General features: G+C 42.1%; 1 pseudogene across 1 annotated transcript; it reads left to right on the top strand.

The window, feature by feature from the left end:
• Nucleotides 1-10755: 10755 nt before the first annotated feature.
• LOC308511673 (transcription factor BTF3-like) lies at nucleotides 10756-11296 on the top strand (annotated as a pseudogene). The gene has a single exon. The product of its transcript is annotated as a transcription factor BTF3-like (transcript).
• The last annotated feature ends 7883 nt before the right edge of the window (nucleotides 11297-19179 follow it).

Raw genomic sequence — 19179 nt, 5'->3', positions numbered from 1 at the left:
CTGCTTTCATCAGGGCCTTGGCCACAGAGCTGGAGCGAGTAGGAGGCTGGGTTGCCTCTGGCAATGGAGGAAGCCAAGCTTCCCTCCTGCCCGCCCTGGCCAGCTCTGAGCTGCTCTCAAGGCTACAAAGTTTCAATTATAGAAGGTAAATAAATCCCAGAATTAAAAAAAATAAGAAAAAAAGGAGAGGCTTGGAGCTTCTGTTGCTGCGGGGGCTTGGCTAGCCTGAAAATGGCCATCAACCCCTCACCCAGACTAGCCAGGCACCCCAGTGGGGACCCCCCACCCTAAAGGGGGTGTGGCCAGCCTGAAAACAGCCATCAGCCCCTCACCCAGGCTGGCCAAACCTCCATGGGGTGAGGGTCCCCACTGGGTGGGGCTTGACCAGCCTGCAAACAGCCATAAGCTCCTCACCCAGGCTGCCCAGGCACCCCAGTGGGGACCCCCAACCTGAAGGGGGTGTGACCAGCTGAAAACAGCCATCAGCCCCTCACCCAGGCTGGCCAGGCACCCCACTGGGACCCCCAACCTGAAGGGGGTGTGCACAGTCTGAAAATTTCCCTCAGCCCCTCACCCAGACTGGCCAGACACCCCAGCGGGACCTGTACCCTGATCTGAGACACCCTTCAGGGCAAACCAGCCAGCCCCCACCCATGCACCAGGCCTCTATCCTATGTAATAAAAGGGTAATAGGAAAACTGACAAACTGATTGGGTTGTTTATCTAATTTTTGTTATGTTGTATGAGTTCCCTGTAATAGTACTAGATTTCTGGGCATTAATTTTGTATCCTGCTACATTGCCAAATTCATTTATTAGGTCTAGTAGTTTTTTGATGGAGTCTTTGGGGTTTTCTATGTATAGTATCAGGTCATCTGCAAATAAGAATTGTTTTACTTCTTCTTTTCCAATTTGGATGCCTTTAATTTCTTCCTCTTATCTGATTGCTATGGCTAATACTTCTAGTACTATGTCAAACTTCTAGTACTAAGGCAAACTGACCCTAATAGCAAAACCACTGGGAATGACTGGTCACTATGACATATACTGACCACCAGGGGACAGACGCTCAATGCAGGAGCTGCCCCCTGGTGGTCAGTGTGCTCTCACAGGGGGAGCTCTGCTCAGCCACAAGCTAGGCTGCCGGCTGCCAGTACAGCAGTGGTGGCGGGAGCCTCTCCCGCCTCCTCAGCAGCACTAAGGATGTCATACTGCTGCTTTGGCCTGCTCCCCACTGGCAAGTGGACATCCCCAGGGCTCCCAGGCTGCCAGAGGAATGTCTGATTGCCAGCTTAGGCACAATCCCCTGGGGAGCGAGCCTAAGCCAGTAGATGGTCAATGCCCGAAGGGTCCCAGACTGTGAGAGGGCACAGGCCAGGCTGAGGGACGCCCCCCCCCGCCCCCCAAGTGCACAAATTTTTGTGCATGGGGACTCTAGTGTTTTCATATGTCTCTTGGCTTTCCTGATGTCTTCTTTCAAAAAGTATCTACATAGGTTCCTTGCCCATTTTTTGATTGGGTTGTTTATCTAATTTTTGTTATGTTGTATGAGTTCCCTGTAAATGTCGGAGATTAAAACCTTATCAGTGATAACATTGGCAAATATGTTCTCCCATGCAGTGGGCTTTCTTGTTGTTTTGTTGATGATTTCTTTTGCTGTGCAGAAGTTTTTTATTTTGATGTAGTCCGATTTGTTTATTTTCTCTTTAGTTTCCATTGCCCTAGGAGGGGTATCGGTGAAGAAATTGCTTCAGCGTATGTCTAAGATTTTGCTGCCTATGGATTCCTCTAGTATTTTTATGGTTTCCCATCTTATATTTAGATCCTTTATCCATTTTGAGTTTATTTTTGTGTATGGTGTGAGTTGGTGGTCTAGTTTCATCTTTTTGCATGTATCTGTCCAATTTTCCTAACACCATTTCTTAAAGAGACTGTCTTGACTCCATTGTATGCTCTTGTCTTTTTTGTCAAATATTAATTGAGCACAGTGGTTTGGGTCAATTTCTGGGTTCTCTATTCTATTCCATTGATCTATATATCTGTTCTTGTGCCAGTACCAGGCAGTTTTGAGAACAGTTGCTTTGTAATACAGCTTGATATCTGGTATTGAGATCCCTCTTACTTTGCTCTTCTCTCTCAGGATTGCTGCAGCGATTCGAAGTCTTTTTATATTCTAGATGAATTTTTGGAGAGGTCATTCTAAGTCTGTGAAATACGCCATTGGTATTTTAATGGGGAGTGCATGGAATCTATAGATTGCTTTAGGTAGTATGGACATTTTGATGATGTTGATTCTATCAATCCATGAACAAGAGATGTTCTTCCATTTGTTTATGTCTTCCTCTATCTCTTTTTTCAATGTCCTGTAGTTTTCGGAGTACAGGTCTTTTACATCCTGGGTTAAGTTTATTGCTAGGTATCTTAGTTTTTATTGGTGCAATGGTAAATGGGATTTTTTTTATATTTCTCTCTTTTTTTCCTCTCTCTTTTTTTTTGAATGATATAGAAGACATTTTATTTTTTTAATTAAATCTTTATTGTTCAGATTATTACATTTGTTCCTCTTTTTTCCCCCCCATAACTCCCCTCCTCCCAGTTCCCGCCCCACCCTCCGCCCTCACTCCCCACCCACTGTCCTCATCCATAGGTGCACGATTTTTGTCCAGTCTCTTCCCCCATCTCCCACACCCCTTTCCCCCCAAGAATAGTCAGTCCATTCCCTTTCTATATCCCTGATTCTATTATAATCACCAGTTAATTCTGTTCATCAGATTATTGATTCACTTGATTATTAGATTCACTTGTTGATAGATGCATATTTGTTGTTCATAATTTGTATCTTTACCTTTTTCTTCCTCTTCCTCTTCTTAAAGGATACCTTTCAGCATTTCATATAATCCTGGTTTGGTGGTGATGAACTCCTTTAGCTTTTCCTTATCTGTGAAGCTCTTTATTTGACCATCAATTCTGAATGATAGCTTTGCTGGATAAAGTAATCTTGGTTGTAGGTTCTTGGTATTCATCATTTTGAATATTTCTTGCCACTCCCTTCTGGCCTGCAAAGTTTCTGTTGAGAAATCAGCTGACAGTCGTATGGGTATTCCCTTGTAGGTAACTGAGTTTCTTTCTCTTGCTGTTTTTAAGATTCTCTCTTAATCTTTTGCTCTTGGCATTTTAATTATGATGTGTCTTGGTGTGGTCCTCTTTGGATTCCTTTTGTTTGGGGTTCTCCGAGCTTCTTGGACCTATAAGTCCATTTCTTTCACCAGGTGAGGGAAGTTTTCTGTCATTATTTCTTCAAATAGGTTTTCAATATCTTGCTCTCTCTCATCTTCTGGCACCCCTATAATTCTGATGTTGGTACGCTTGAAGCTGTCCCAGAGGCTCCTTACACTATCCTCGCATTTTTGGATTCTTTTTTCATTTTGCTTTTCCGATTGGGTGTTTTTTGCTTCCTCGCATTTCAAATCATTGACTTGATTCTTGCGCTCCTCTGGTCTGCTGTCGGGAGTCTGTATAATATTCGTTATTTCAGTCCGTGTATGCTTAATTTCTAGTTGGTTCCCCAATATAAGATCGAGGGTCTCATTAGTTTTCTTGTAGATCTCATTAAGTTTATCGGCGGCTTCTAAACAGTTCTTGAGAGACCTTAAAAGTGTGGTTCTGAACTCTATATCTTCCATTGACAATTTTGTCCTGTTTCTTTGTCTCCGCATTTTGTTATGCTTCCTTGGTGCACCCCCTAGTGGTCTTTGTGCACAGTCTTATAGTTAAACTTTGATTGTTGTAGCTAATACCAGGGAGGGTTTGACCTCCAGGCCAAGTGGCTATGAGAATCAGCTGTGTCTGCAGTGAGAGAACTTCTGTCCTCTAGGGAGGTGCTAATCTAGCCTTTGCCTGAGGCTATCCGGCAAATGCCTCTGTGCAGGGCTTGGGCAGGGCGGGTCGCACAGGATCAACAGGGTGGGCCGGAGAGAGCAGTTATGGCGGCTCTCAGTCCTTTACCCAGGGGCTTTCCCTCTCTGAGTCCCCGCACCTGCTGCAAACCTCGGAGAGAAAGCTGCACTTGCTCTGACCGAAGCCAGACAGTCCTGCTACTCCCGTTTGAGTCTGGGTCCCTAAATACTCGCCTATATCTGGAGCTCAGAGTCTGCGACTCCCTCCCGATTGAAAATGCCAACCGCGCCCTCCGCCTCCATCCCTCTCCGCGCACTCCACACCTCAGAATTTGACTTCAGCACTGCGCCTCCTCTGAGTGTCTGTATGTGTTTCTCTTTCCTCCTAGTTGTAGGACTTCCACTCAGCCAGCGTTCCTGTGGTTCTGGGTGATGTCTGTTCCGTCTTTTAGTTTCACTTTTTTTTTTTTTTTTTTAAATATATTTTATTGATTTTTTACAGAGAGAAAGGGAGAGAGACAGAGAGTCAGAAACATCGATGAGCTGCCTCCTGCACACCCCCCACTGAGGATGTGCCCGCAACCCAGGTACATGCCCTTGACCGGAATCGAACCCGGGACCCTTCAGCCCGCAGGCCGACGCTCTATCCACTGAGCCAAACCGGCCTCGGCTAGTTTCACTTTTGAAGTAGTTGTTCAAGGCAGCAAACTCCAGAGTTAACCTATGACGCCATCTTGGTTCTCTCTCCACCCTCTGTGTCTTTTTGGGCAAACTGTGTAACCTCTCTGCACATTGGTTTACTTGTTTGTAAAATGGGAACAGACACCAGTATTTCAATGGGAACTATGGGCCTGCTTTTGGCTAACGAGATGGTCAATGTCCAGTTCCATATTTGTCACTGCTAGTCGTAACAAGTTATGCAAGTGTGCATCAGTTAGTCTAGATCTGGTTGGAGATTTCAGATGTTTCCTTATTTCTCTTTCTGTGAGTTCATTATTGGTGTATAAAAAGGCCATAGATTTCTAGGCATTAATTTTGTATCCTGCTACATTGCCAAATTCATTTATTAGGTCTAGTAGTTTTTTGATGGAGTCTTTGGGGTTTTCTATGTATAGTATCAGGTCATCTGCAAATAAGGATTGTTTTACTTCTTCTTTTCCAATTTGGATGCCTTTAATTTCTTCCTCTTATCTGATTGCTATGGCTAATACTTCTAGTACTATGTCAAACAGGAGTGGTGATAGTGGGCATCCTTGTCTTGTTCCTGCTCTTAGGGGAAATGGATTTAGTTTTTGCCCATTGAATGTGATGTTAGTTGTAGGTTTTTCATATAGGGCTTTTATTATGTTGAGGTATGATCCCTCTATTCCCAATTTGCTGAGGATTTTTATCAAGAAAGGGTGTTGGATTTTGTCAAATGCTTTCTCTTCATCAATTGATATGGTTATGTGATTTTTGTCTCTCAGTTTGTTTATGTGATATATCACATTTATTGATTTGTGGATATTGTACCGTCCTTGCATTCCTGGAATAAATCCCACTTGATCATGGTGTATGATTTTTCTAATGTATTGCTGAATCTGATTTGCTAGAATTTTGTTGAGGATTTTAGCATCTATGTTCATCAAAGATATTGGCCTGTAGTTCTCTTTTATTGTGGTGTCTTTATCTGGTTTTGGAATTAGGGTAATGCTGGCTTCATAGAAAGAGCTTGGAAGTTTTCCTTCCTCTTGAATTTTTTGGAATAGTCTGAGTAGGATAGGTTTAAGTTCTTCTTTGGATGCTTGGTAGAACTCCCCTGTAATGCCTTTTGGACCAGGGCTTTTGTTTGTTGGAGGAGTTTTGATTGCTGTTTCAATGTCTTCGGTAGTTATTGGCCTATTCAGGTTTTTGATTCTTCTTGGTTGAGTTTTGGCAGATTGTATTTTTCTAAGAATATGTCCATTTCGTCTAGTTTTTCCTTTTTGTTGCAATAGAGATGTTCATAGTATTTGTTTATAATTGTTTGTATTTCGGTGGGATCGGTTGTTATTTCACCTCTTTCATTTCTGGTTTTGTTTATTTGGGTCCTCTCTCTTTGCTTCTTGGAGAGCCTGGCTAGAGGTTCATCAATCTTGTTTGTCCTTTCAAAGAACCAGCTCTTGGTTTTGTTGATCTTTTGTATTGTTTTTTTTTGGTCTCTATGTAATTTATCTCTGCTCTGATCTTTATTATTTCCTTCCTTCTGCTTATGTTTGGCTTTTTTTGTTGCTCTCTTTCTAACTCTTTGAGTTGTAGGGTTAGGTAATATATGACCATTGTTTCTTGTTTTTTTGTGGTAGTCTTGTAGAGCTATGAACTTCCCCCTCAAGACTGCTTTCACTGTGTCCCATAGATTTTGGATTGCTGTATCTTTATTGTCGTTTTTTGCCATTATATTTTATTTCTTCTTTGATCTCTCTGGTAAGTCAGTCATTGTTTAATGGCATGCTATTTAGCCTCCAGGTAATTGTTTTTTTATTGTTTTTATTGGAGTTGATTTCTAGTTTTATGCCATTGTGGTCTGAGATGGTGCTTGATATGATTTCAATCTTCTTGAATTTGAAGAGACTTTTCCTGTGACCCAATATATGGTCTATCTTTGAAAATGAGCCATGTGCACTTGAGAAGAATGTATATTTTGTGGCTTTGGGGTGAAATGTTCTGAAGATGTCAATTAATTCCATCTGACCTAGTGCATCATTTAGCATTGATGTTTCTTTGCTGATTTTTTTGTTTAGAGAATTTGTCCAATGGTGATAGTGTGGTATTAAAGTCCACTACTATGACTGTATTGCTAGCAATCTCTCACTTGATATAATGCAAAAGATTTTTTATGTATTTTGGTGCTCCTATATTGGGTGCATTTATTTTTACCAGAATCATTTCTTCTTGTTGGTTTGCTCCCTTTAGTATTATGAAGTGGCCTTCCTTATCTCTTGTTATGTTCTTCACTTTGTGATCTAATTTGTCCGATATAAGTATTACTACCCCATCTTTTTTTTTTTCATTTTCATTCACCTGAAAAATCTTTTTACATCCCTTCACCATCAGTCTGTGTGAGTCCTTTTTTTGAGGTGGGTTTCCTGTAGACAGCAGATATATGGGTCATGTTTCCCCCTCAGCTACCATATGACTTTTGATTGGGGCATTTAATCCATTTACATTTAAAGTTATTATTGAGAGATACTTGTTTGTCACCATTTTTATTTTTACACCTGTGTTCCTTCTTCACTTCCTATTTCTTCTTCTATCAGCCAACCCTTTAGCATTTCTTGCATTGCTGGTTTGGTGGTAATAAACTCCCTTAGTCCTTATTTGTCTGTGAAACTCCTGATTTCACCCTCAGTTTTGATTGATAGCCTTGCTGGGTACAGTATTCTTGGATTCAGACCCTTACTTTGCATGACTTCGTATATTTCATTCCATTCCCATCTTGCCTGATGTGTTTCTGTTGAGAAATCAGTCGCTATTCTTTGTAGGTAACTTTCTGTCTATCTCTGGCCGCTTATCAGATTTTTAGTTTGTCATTGGTGTTTGCCAATTTAATTATAATGTGCCTTGGCATCGGTCTTTTGGGGTTCATTTTGTTTGGGACTCTGTGAGCTTCTTGGATTTGTGTGAGTTTTTTCTTTCCTATATCAGGGAAGTTTTCTGTCATTATTTCTTCAAACAGGTTTTCTATTCCTTCCTCAGTTACCTCTCCTTCTGATACCCCTACTATGTGGATGTTGTTTTGTTTCCTGTTTTCCCAAAGTTCCCTTAGGCTCTCCTCCTGTTTTTTAAGTGTTTTTTCTGGATGCTGCTCTGCTTGGGCATGTTTTCCTACCTGTTTACTAGCTCACTGATGCAGTCCTCTGCTTCTTCTAGTCTACTGTTGATGCTTTCCATTGAGTTCTTTATAGCAGCGATGTCATTTTGCATTTCTTCTTGGTTCTTCCTCATTTCCTCTTGGTTCTTACAGATATTGTTGAATTTGTCTTCCATTCTTTTCAGCCACCTTATGACCATTTCTCTGAATTCTTTCTCTGACATATTGCTTGCCTCCTTTTCGTTTACTTTCTTTTATGGTGATGCCTCCTTTTCTTTCATTTGCAGGCTGTTTCTTTGTCTCCCCATGGTCTCTTTTCTCCACGTGTCTGGTTACTTAACTCTCTCTCTCCTGCATTGATTTAAAGACATAAAATACAACACAACAAGGCACAATGCACAGGGCACTGAATACAACTGTATTCCCTATACTAATAACCCCAAATAAAGGTGACTACCCTAGAATATAGAATTAGGGGGTAAGACAGTGATGGCAAACCTATGACACGCGTGTCAGAGGTGACATGCTAACTCATTTTTTTGGTTGATTTTTCTTTGTGAAATGGCCTTTAAATATATAAAATAAATATCAAAAATATAAGTATTTGTTTTTCTATGGTTGCAAATATCAAAAAATTCTACATGTGACATGGCACCAGAGTTAAGTTAGGGTTTTTTCAAAATGCTGATACACTGAGCTCAAAAGGTTCGCCATCACTGGGATAAGAAAAGAAAAAAAAGTGCAGAAATGATATTGAGAAAAGGAGAAAAAGTAAGTGAGAGAAGAGAGAGAATTAAAAAGAATGGGGGGGAACTATTTATATGGGGAGAAAACTCCAGTAGAACAACTAATCCCCCCAAAATGCCAACAACAAACATCCAGAGATGATTGCAAACTACAAGCAACAACTAATAACAAGCAAGGAGAGGAAAAACAGAAGCAATAAAATAAAGAGAAAAATAAAACAAAAAATGGAAACAATCTCACAAACAAGCAAAAAAACCTCCAAAACAACCTAATCAACAATCCAGCAAACAAGAACAATAGGACAGAGAGAAAGCAAGGCAAAACTAAACAAAGTTAAAAAAAAATAAAACATAGTACAAAAAAACAAAACAAAAAATAATAAAAACAGGAAAAATGAAACAAAAAATGGAAGCTAAAAACAATTTTGATAGTGAAGAAGGCAAAGAGAGAGGTGTGTATGGACTTGCAGCAGGGGATTGGAAATTAGATTTATAAGTAGGATGATTTTTTATCATGTGGTAAAAAGAAGGAATAGGGAAAATCTAACGCAGGAATAGAGTAAGAGAACAGGGCAACAAAAGGGTAAAAGTGAGGGATGGAGTGTTGGCATAAAGGTACAGTTGAGATAATGTAAAAAGATGCTAAAGGAAAAATGAAAATAGAGTGCAGAACATTAATCCCAAAATAAAATAAAGAGAAAATAAAATGACACTTTCAAAAAAGGTTACAGTAGTAGTAGTAGTACTAATTAAAAATAAAAATATAATAATTAAAAGGGTAAAATCAAGTGAGAAAAAAAGAAAAAAAATAGTTTCTTAAGTAAAAGGTGAAAAAAATGTGCAGTAGTGAAGATCAGTCACTTCTTCTACTCTTCTGTTTAGCATGCCTTTTTCCTGTCAGGTATTCACGAGAGTATTGAAGTTCCCTGAGATACATTGCTTCTCTTGTTGTAAACCACAGTCCTGATTTTAAAGCAGGCAGTATTTCTTTGTTTCCCAGACTGCCTTTATTTGAATTTACAGAAGAGTCAATTTGTGATTCAGCCCCCGGGTGGCAGTGTTTCTGGATTGACCTCCAGGGCTATAAGTCCTCTCTAGCCAGTATTTAGGTTTTGTTTTCCCTGTTGCACTTAATACTGGTTTGGGAGAATCGACTGTCCCAGAGCTGGTTCCTTGATCGTTACTCTCTGCTCTGATTCCCAGGTTCCACACAAAAACTTTCCCCTGCAGTCTCTGTGAGTGCCTCCAATTGGGTGATCCTGTGTATTGGGTTTAATAATCAAAAGCAAGAATTTAAAGAGAAAAAAAAAGCCAGAGTAAATGTGCAAGCTCACAACCTCCACCGTCCAGATCTGTGCTCAATCTCTTCCACACGACCTCTCCCCCCTGGTACTAAGCAGCCATCACACTGGCAAAATCCAAGGCTGCCTTTTTGCGCCCAGTCCAGCTATGGGCTTATTTTTAGAGTTCCTTTCTGCCAGCAGCCCTGCAGATCCCCTTCCACACTTGCCCATCACGCTGGCCCCAATGGCAGCGGACTTTGTGGGTACAGACTCCCCCTGCGTGCGTTCTTCTCTCCAACCTGGATTACAAACCACACCTTTATCTATGTGAAATCTGACCTTTCTGTGAGGAGGAGCAGGGCTCGTCTGAGTCCACATATTCACGCTGTTTGAGATCCAGTGTTCCTGGGTTCGTAGCTGGTCCCTGGGTGCCATGGTTGCAGGGTCCCTGGATGTAAACACTTCTGACAACAGCCCCTCTCCCCCTTCAAGATCTGAACTGTATGACCCTTATCCTGAATTCTTTTTCTGATATATTGCATGCCTCCATTTCACTTAACTGCTTTTCTGGCGATTCCTCCTTTTGTTTCCTTTGAGGGTTTTTTTGTCTACCCATTTTTGTTCTCACTGATAGATATAGATGTTGAGTTGTGCAGGGGCTACTCCTCTGGGCTCAGTCTTTCGTGACTGTGGACCCAGATCTAGAATCCCCTGCCACCAGCAGTCCTGCAGACCTCCTTTCCATAGTCAGATGCTGTGCTTGTCCCAAGGGACACGGCTCAGTGCCGTGCAGTTTTCCTCTGACCCCCTGGGCTCAGCAGAGGTCTGGAAGATCCCTTCAGCCCCAATCCTTGATTTTACTTTTATTCAGGTGTCCTCTACTTTTCCCAGCTGCAAATGTCTCACCAGCTGAGTCTTCTTCACCAATTCATGGTGGATTTTATTCATTTCAGCTGTTCATTCAGCTGCTCCTGCTTGCTACCCCATTTACTCTCCAACAAGATGAAAGAGACTATACTGAACTAGGAGAAGCTCACCAAACAGCAGAAACAAGTGTGCATTGGTGGTAAAGGAACTGCTCCTAGAAAGAAGATGAAAGTGGTTCACAGAACAGTTATAGCAGATGATAAAAACTTCAGTTTTCTTTAAAGAAGTTAGAGGTAAACAATATCTCTGGTATAGGAGAGGTAAATAAGTTCCAGGAAATAGTGATCCACTTTTAACAACCCTAAAGTTCAGGCATCTCTGGCAGCAAACACTTTCACCATTACAGCCATGCTGTGACAAAGCAGCTGACAGAAATGCTATCCAGCTTGGTTCAGATAGTCTGACTAGTTTAAGGAGACTGGCGAAGCTTTGCCCAACAAAATCTGTAGATGGAAAAACACCATTTGCTACTGGAGAAGATGATGATAATGAAGTTCCAGATCTTGTGGAGAATTTTGGTGAAGCTTCCAAGGATGAGCAAACTGAATTCAGTAAACTTCTACAGAAAGTTAACTTGAAGAAGTTACTAGGATCTGCTATTTTATATTATGACTAGAGGCTTGGTGCACAAAATTCGTGCAATGGGGGGGGGTGTCCCTCAGCCCAGCTTGCACCCTTTCCAATCTGGGACCCCTTGGGGGGTGTCTGACTGCTGGCAGTCGGACATCCCTCTCGCAATCCAGGACTGCTGGCTCCCAACCACTCGCCTGCCTGCCTGCCTGATTGCCCCTAACCACTCCCCTGCCAGCCTGGTTGATGCCTAACTGCTCCCCTGCCAGCCCAATTGCCCCCAACTGCCCTCCCCTTCTGGCCCAGTCCCCCCCAACTGCCCTCCCCTGCCAGCCCAGTCACCCCTAACTGCCCTCCCCTGCTGGCCTGGTAGCCCCTAACTGCCTTCCCCTGCCGACCTGGTTGCCCTAACTGCCCTCCCCTGAATGCCTGGTCGCCCACAACTGCCCTCCCCTGCAGGCCTGGTTGCCCACAACTGCCCTCCCCTGCCGGCCATCTTGTGGTGGCCATCTTGGGACCACATGGGGTGGCCGTCTTGTGAAAGGGCATGATGGTCAATTTGCATATTACCTCTTTGTTATATAGGATTGCTTTTTCAAATTTTCTTTATGGATCTGATAAAATCTAGATCTCAATTTTTTTTAAGCACAAGCCCCTTGACACTGCAGCTCTTTTCTGTTTTTGCTTATATACAAATCATTTTTTGCAGATAATTAAGCTGAACAAGCCTGCAAATAAAGCTTGAAACAAAGATTTATTAAGTTCTTTGCCTAGTAAAAAAATGAACAAAACTCTTCTTTTCTCCCCCAAAGACACCTTGAATCTCCTTGAAAGACACCTAGATTACACCTAGAAATGAGCTCTCACATTAACTCTGTAGATACATATTTACTTTTCAAAGGAAGATATGGCTCATGGCCTTGGAAACATGTTGACATTATAAAACTGGACACTAAGTACTTTTAGTGCCTGCAGAGATTTATCTACAGTCCAAAATTTAAAGAAACTATTTGGGCCTATTTTATCCCCCAAGAAGATACTCTAAGAAGTAAAAGAGAGAAAAATATTATCTTCTTTACTCATTTTTATTTACCTCTACAGTTTAGTGAGATCTTAAAAAAAAACAACCCAACTTTGTGGACCTTGTAGATAATTAAGAAATCTTTCTTAAATAAGTAAGGACATGATAGAAGGTTTTGGCATTTCTCTGTGTACTAACAAATGAGTAAGAGTTTTCCAGAAAGGGAAAAGAATGTCCACACAAAGGAAAAAGTATGTTCAAAGGTCCAGAAAGTGTGAAAGTCCATGGTATACTAAGTGAAAGTAGAAACATTTGACTTATACATACTACACTTGTACTTAGGGGCTGTGAAGCATAAAGGGATATTGGAGTTGAGTACAGAAAAATAGATTGGAGAAAGATTGTGAAATGCTCTAAATGTCATCCCAAAGAGTTTGTAAAAAGTCTATCTATATCTAATGTCTAAAATAAGGCATTATACTACTACTTGTTTTGTGGTCAGGGAGAAATATTACACAGTACCTCAGTCCCAAAGAGCTTATAATCTGATGGATGCAAGAAGACAAAATAAATAAAATACCATAAGTTGACAGATGTTTTTGAGGAGGAGGAAATAGCATTGTAGATAGACTTTGGATAAAGTTTCTGAGAAAGCTTCTCAGATGATTTCATCTTGACCTATAATGTAAACTTTCTCCAAAATTGGAGATGTTCCTGGAATTCCAAACACTTGGAACCTATGTATCCATATGCTGTAGTTCTTCCCTACTTTGTTTTCTGTTTCCATTCTGGCTCTTCTGAAGAAAATCACTGTGACCTTTAATGCAAATTGATATCACCACAGATTTAGTTTCTCATCTCACCACTTGGCATCACTTGGCAATCCTTTCACTTTTTCTTGGTCAGTTCCTCTCGAATTCTTTTCAACTATTATTCCAAGCCTTATCTATTCTCCACTCTAATGACTTCAATACCCAGCCTTCACACTCATTACCCAACTGATTACTTCATCACCTACCTTCTTTTAAAAAATTGAAGCTATGAGGCATTTTTCTCACCTACAATCTGCATCTGCTCCAATATTATACTTTAATCCCCTCATTCCCCTCAACCTATAAGCATATTCAAAACTCTTCCATCCTTACCCTGACAGGTTTGGCTCAGTGGATAGAGCATCAGCCTGCGGACTGAAAGGTCCCAGGTTTGATTCTGGTCAAGGGCATGTACCTTAGTTGAGGGCACATCCCTGGTAGGAGGTGTGCAGGAGGCAGCTTATCGATGTTTCTCTCTCATCGATGTTTCTAACTCTCTATCTCTCTCCCTTTCTCTCTATAAAAAATCAATAAAATATATTTTAAAAAAGCTATTCCACCCTTAAAACAAAAACACTTTTCTTTTATCATGGAGCCTCCTCTAGTTTTCTTCAGTGTATCCTGTTACCCTCTTGCGTTACCATAAAACCAGAGGTCTCAAAAATTGTTATCTACATTTACTGCTTGTATTCCTTCACTTCCCTTCACTTCTATTCCTTTCAACCACTGTAATAGGAATTTCACCTGCACCTCTCCACTGAAACCTCTTTTGTTAGGAACACCAATTACTGACAAACGTCTCTATGCAATAGGCACTTTTAAGCCCCTTTCTTAATAGACCTTACTGCAACATGTTAGTGTTGATTACCTTGGTATGCTTGAAAATCTCTACTTACTTGAATTCCAGACCCATTCTACTTTTTCTATTCCTTCTGCTTTCTTTTTTATTTATGAAACTTTTATGGATTTCTCTTTTTTCCCTACCTCTTAAATGTTTCTGCTATCCCATGCTTCGGCTCATGGCCTATTTCTTTTGTTCTACACCCCACACTCTATTACCTATTCCTGGATGATTTTCAAATCTATATTGCTAGTTTAGACCTCCTTCATTATAACTAGATCAGTAGGTCAAACTGCCCACTAGACATCCTCATCTGGATTCTCTCCAAACAATTCAAATTCTTTTTGTGCATAACTGAACCCATCATCATCCCACGCCAATGTGTTTGTCTTCCTTGTTAAGGAAGATTGGGGGGGGAAATCACCAAAGAAAGACCCGGTTATCATCACAAAATAATTTCATCTTCTTATAGAAATGATAAAATGACTAGATTATGACCACTTAATGTGAGTTATGCCAAGACTGATGTACCAATTCCTAAAAAATAGGCTACATATATGCACCAAGGAGAAATAAGTTGTATAAATTGAATGGAAGCTCCATGAGGACAGAGATTTTTGTCTATTTTATTCACTGCTGTATCTATAGTGCTTGGAATAGTACCATGCACATATTAAGCCCTAAATAAATGAATTAATTTGTAGATTCCCTCCTTAAAGAGCCTTCATTTAGAAAGTCTGTTACATTGTAACAAAATATATACCTTTATATTCATATATATATAGTTGAGGGAAGAATGTATCCTTTTTGTATCTGTAATGAGGGGAAAGGAAATTGTAACTGCATTTCACCCAGATTTCTGCCCATGGAAAACAGAGAAAAAGGTTCAGGAGGGGATAAAAACACTTCATATATCACTTGAAACAGTCCTTCCTTAGAAATGTGGAATCTACAGTAACAGATTTCGGCCTGCTCTGGCTGCTTTTTTATGCCGAGTATTGTACACTTCAGAACTGTAGGCAGCAGCCATTTTTATACCATATGGTCTGGGAAAGAGAAAAAAACTGGTCTGCTATGAAAGATGAAGCAGACACATAGAAGAGATGCAGAGATGAGAAACAGAGACTCCAGATAGCAGTTAAGTCCTTAGCTCCAACATATTCCTTTTTTTTTTAAATTAAATCTTTATTGTTCAGATTATTACATTTGTTCCTCTTTTTTCCCCCCATAACTCCCCTCCTCCCAGTTCCCGCCCCACCCTCCGCCCTCACTCCCCACCCACTGTCCTCATCCATAGGTGCACGATTTTTGTCCAGTCTCTTCCCGCATCTCCCACACCCCTTTTCCCCCCAAGAATAGTTAGTCCATTCCCTTTCTATGTCCCTGATTCTATTATAATCACCAGTTCATTCTGTTCATCGGATTATTTATTCACTTGATTCTTAGATTCACTTGTTGATAGATGCATATTTGTTGTTCATAATTTGTATCTTTACCTTTTTCTTCCTCTTCCTCTTCTTAAAGGATACCTTTCAGCATTTCATATAATCCTGGTTTGGTGGTGATGAACTCCTTTAGCTTTTCCTTATCTGTGAAGCTCTTGATCTGACCTTCAATTCTGAATGATAGCTTTGCTGGATAAAGTAATCTTGGTTGTAGGTTCTTGGTATTCATCACTTTGAATATTTCTTGCCACTCCCTTCTGGCCTGCAAAGTTTCTGTTGAGAAATCAGCTGACAGTCGTATGGGTATTCCCTTGTCGGTAACTGAGATTCTTTCTCTTGCTGTTTTTAAGATTCTCTCTTTATCTTTTGCTCTTGGCATTTTAATTATGATGTGTCTTGGTGTGGTCCTCTTTGGATTCCTTTTGTTTGGGGTTCTCCGAGCTTCTTGGACCTGTAAGTCCATTTCTTTCACCAGGTGGGGGAAGTTTTCTGTCATTATTTCTTCAAATAGGTTTTCAATATCTTGGTCTCTCTCATCTTCTGGCACCCCTATAATTCTGATGTTGGTACGCTTGAAGCTGTCCCAGAGGCTCCTTACACTATCCTCGCACTTTTGGGTTCTTTTTTCATTTTGCTTTTCCAGTTGGGTGTTCTTTGCTTCCTCGCATTTCAAATCATTGACTTGATTCTTGCGCTCCTCTGGTCTGCTGTCGGGAGTCTGTATAATATTCGTTATTTCAGTCCGTGTATGCTTAATTTCTAGTTGGTTCCCCAATATAAGATCGAGGGTCTCATTAGTTTTCTTGTAGATCTCATTAAGTTTATCGGCGGCTTCTAAACAGTTCTTGAGAGACCTTGAAAGTGTGGTTCTGAACTCTATATCTTCCATTGACAATTTTGTCCTGTTTCTTTGTCTCCGCATTTTGTTATGCTTTCTTGGTGCACCCCCTAGTGGTCTTTGTTCACAGTCTTATAGTTAAATCTTGATTGTTGTAGCTAATACCAGGGAGGGTTTGACCTCCAGGCCAAGTGGCTATGAGAATCAGCTGTGTCAGCAGTGAGAGAACTTCTGCCCTCTAGGGAGGTGCTAATCTAGCCTTTGCCTGAGGCTATCCGGCAAATGCCTCTGTGCAGGGCTTGGGCGGGGCGGGTCGCACAGGATCAACAGGGTGGGGCGGAGAGAGCAGTTATGGCGGCTCTCAGTCCTGTCCCCAGGGGCTCTGCCTCTCTGAGTCCCAGCAACCGCTGCAAACCTCGGAGAGAAAGCTGCACTTGCTCTGACCGAAGCCAGACAGTCCCGCTTCTCCCGTTTGAGTCTGGGTCCCTAAAGACTCGCCTGTATCTGGAGCTCAGAATCTGCGACTCCCTCCCGATTGAAAACGCCAACCGCACCCTCCGCCACCAGCCCGCTCCGAGCACTCCGCACCTCAGAATTTGACTTCAGCACTGTGCCTCCTCTGAGTGTCTGTATGCGTTTCTCTTTCCTCCTAGTTGTAGGACTTCCACTCAGCCAGCGTCCTGTGGTTCTGGGTGATGTCCGTTCCGTCTTTTAGTTTCACTTTTGAAGTAGTTGTTCAAAGCAGCAAACTCCGGCTTTAACCTATGCCGCCATCTTGGTTCTCCTCCAACGTATTCCTTAAAGCCCCCCTGACTTATTGTTCTTGGGTTTTATAAGATACTCTACCTCGTGCTAAGTTTCTTTTGTTGACCAAGGTAGTTAAAATTGAATTTCTCTTCTTTGAAAAAAACAACAACAAACCACCATGTTGTCCTCTCATATCATACTATTTAACACTCCTGTGTCTTTCCTAACTCTTTTCCATTTAACTGGAAAAGTATAGCTCTTCCCCACCCCCAACAATTTTGTCTCAATAATTTCTATTTCGGCACAGAAAGTGGAATTCAGGTCCTCTACCTGAATCAAGAAGGTACCTGTCGTTTTACCCCACACTAACTCTTAAAAAAATAAACAAACAAAAAACAAAACAAAACAAAAACCACACCAAACACAGTAGTACTGATATCATAGCTGTGAGCCCTGAGGGGAAAAAAGACACCTACAATGAAGGGCTCCTCGTGGCTAAATGGGCTCAAATTTCTTAAAATTTTGTTTTCTTTATTGATTAAGGTATTACATATGTGTCCTTATCCCACCATTGCTCCCCTACCCCTCAGCTCGTGCCCTTCCCCTGCTAGTGTCTGTGTCCATTGGTTAGGCTTATATGCATGCATACAAGTCCTTTGGTTGATCTCTCCCCCTTATCCCCACCCTCCCCTACCTACCCTCTGAGGTTTGATGGTCTGATTGATGCTTCTCTGTCTCTGGATCTGTTTTTGTTCATCAGTTCATGTTGTTAAGTTTATTCCATAAATGAGTGAGATCATGTGATATTTATCTTTCTCTGACTGACCTATTTTGCTTAGCATAATGCTCTCCAGGTCCATCCATGCTGATAAAAATGGTAGGAGTTTATTCCTTTTTATAGAAGCACTAGAGGCCCAGTGCACAAACATTTGTGCACTCGGGGGGGGGGGTGGTCCCTCAGCTCGACCTATGCCCTCTTGCAGTCTGGGATCTCTCTGGGGATGTCCACCTGCAGGCGTAGGCCCACTCCCCAGGGGATCGGGCCTAAGCTGGCAGTCAGACATCCCTCTGGAATCCTGGGAGCCCTTAGAGGATGTCCACTTGCCAGCAAGGAGCAGGCCTAAGCTGCAGTTGGACATCCTTAGTGCTGCTGAGAAGGCAGGAGAGTCTCCCACCACCACCGCTGTGCTGGCAGCTGGCAGCCTGGCTTGTGGCTGAGCAGAGCTCCCCTTGTGGGAGCGCACTGACCACCAGGGGGCAGCTCCTGCATTGAGTGTGGTGGTGAGTGTGTGTCTTAGTGACCAGTCATTCCCAGTGGTTCTGCTATTAGGGTCAGTTTGCATATTACCCTTTTATTATATAGGATAGAGGCCTGGTGCATGGGTGGGGGCTGGCTGGTATGCCCTGAGTGTGTCCCGGATCAGGGTGGGGGCCTTGCAGGGGTTCCTGGTCAGCCTGGGTGAGGGGCTGATGGCCGTTTTCAGGCTGGCCACACCCGTGGGCTGGAATCAGGTATCTGGGATTTATTTAACTTCGATAATTGAAACTTTGTAGCCTTAAGCGGAGCCCAGGTTGGGTTTCCCCTGGCAACCGAGGCTCCCAGCCCCTCCTTGAGCAGAGGCCACACCAGCTGGAAGCAGGTATTTGGGATTTATTTATCTTCTATAATTGAAACTTTGTAGCCTTGAGTGGAACTCAGGGCCAGCCAGGGCAGGCGGGAAGTTTGGCTTCCTCCATCGCCTGGGCAACCAAGCATCCGGCTCGCTCCAGTTCCCTGGCTGCAGCTATCTTTGTGACGGACTGAGAGAGTGAGGAGTGATGGTTAATTTGCATATTATTCTTTTACTAGATAGTTCTAGTAGCCCGGTGCACGAAATTCATGCACTGGGTTGGGGGGGGGGGTGAGGGGCCCTTCAGTCTGGCCTTCACCCTCTCCAATCTGAGACCCATCAGGGAACGTCCAACTGCCTGTTTGTGCCCACACTTTTAACAGATAACAGCTCCATTGTTGTTTCTTTCTTATGCTTAAAACCATTGGAATTAGTAGGTATTCAAAGTGTGTATACATTTTGAGGGGACACCCTGTATATCTCTAGTCAGAAGTGAAAGAAACCAACAGCAGATTTGGAACCCCCAGACAGGGAACCTCACTCACTCCCCACATGTCTCCCCACTTCACTTTCCACCTTTTTGGGCAGCAGGAGAATCAACGTTTTCTCTCATTA

The sequence above is a fragment of the Myotis nattereri genome (assembly GCF_964212035.1).
Source record: "Myotis nattereri genome assembly, chromosome: X".
Classification (NCBI taxonomy): Eukaryota; Metazoa; Chordata; class Mammalia; order Chiroptera; family Vespertilionidae; genus Myotis; species Myotis nattereri.
This window is presented reverse-complemented; position numbering and strand designations above follow the sequence as displayed.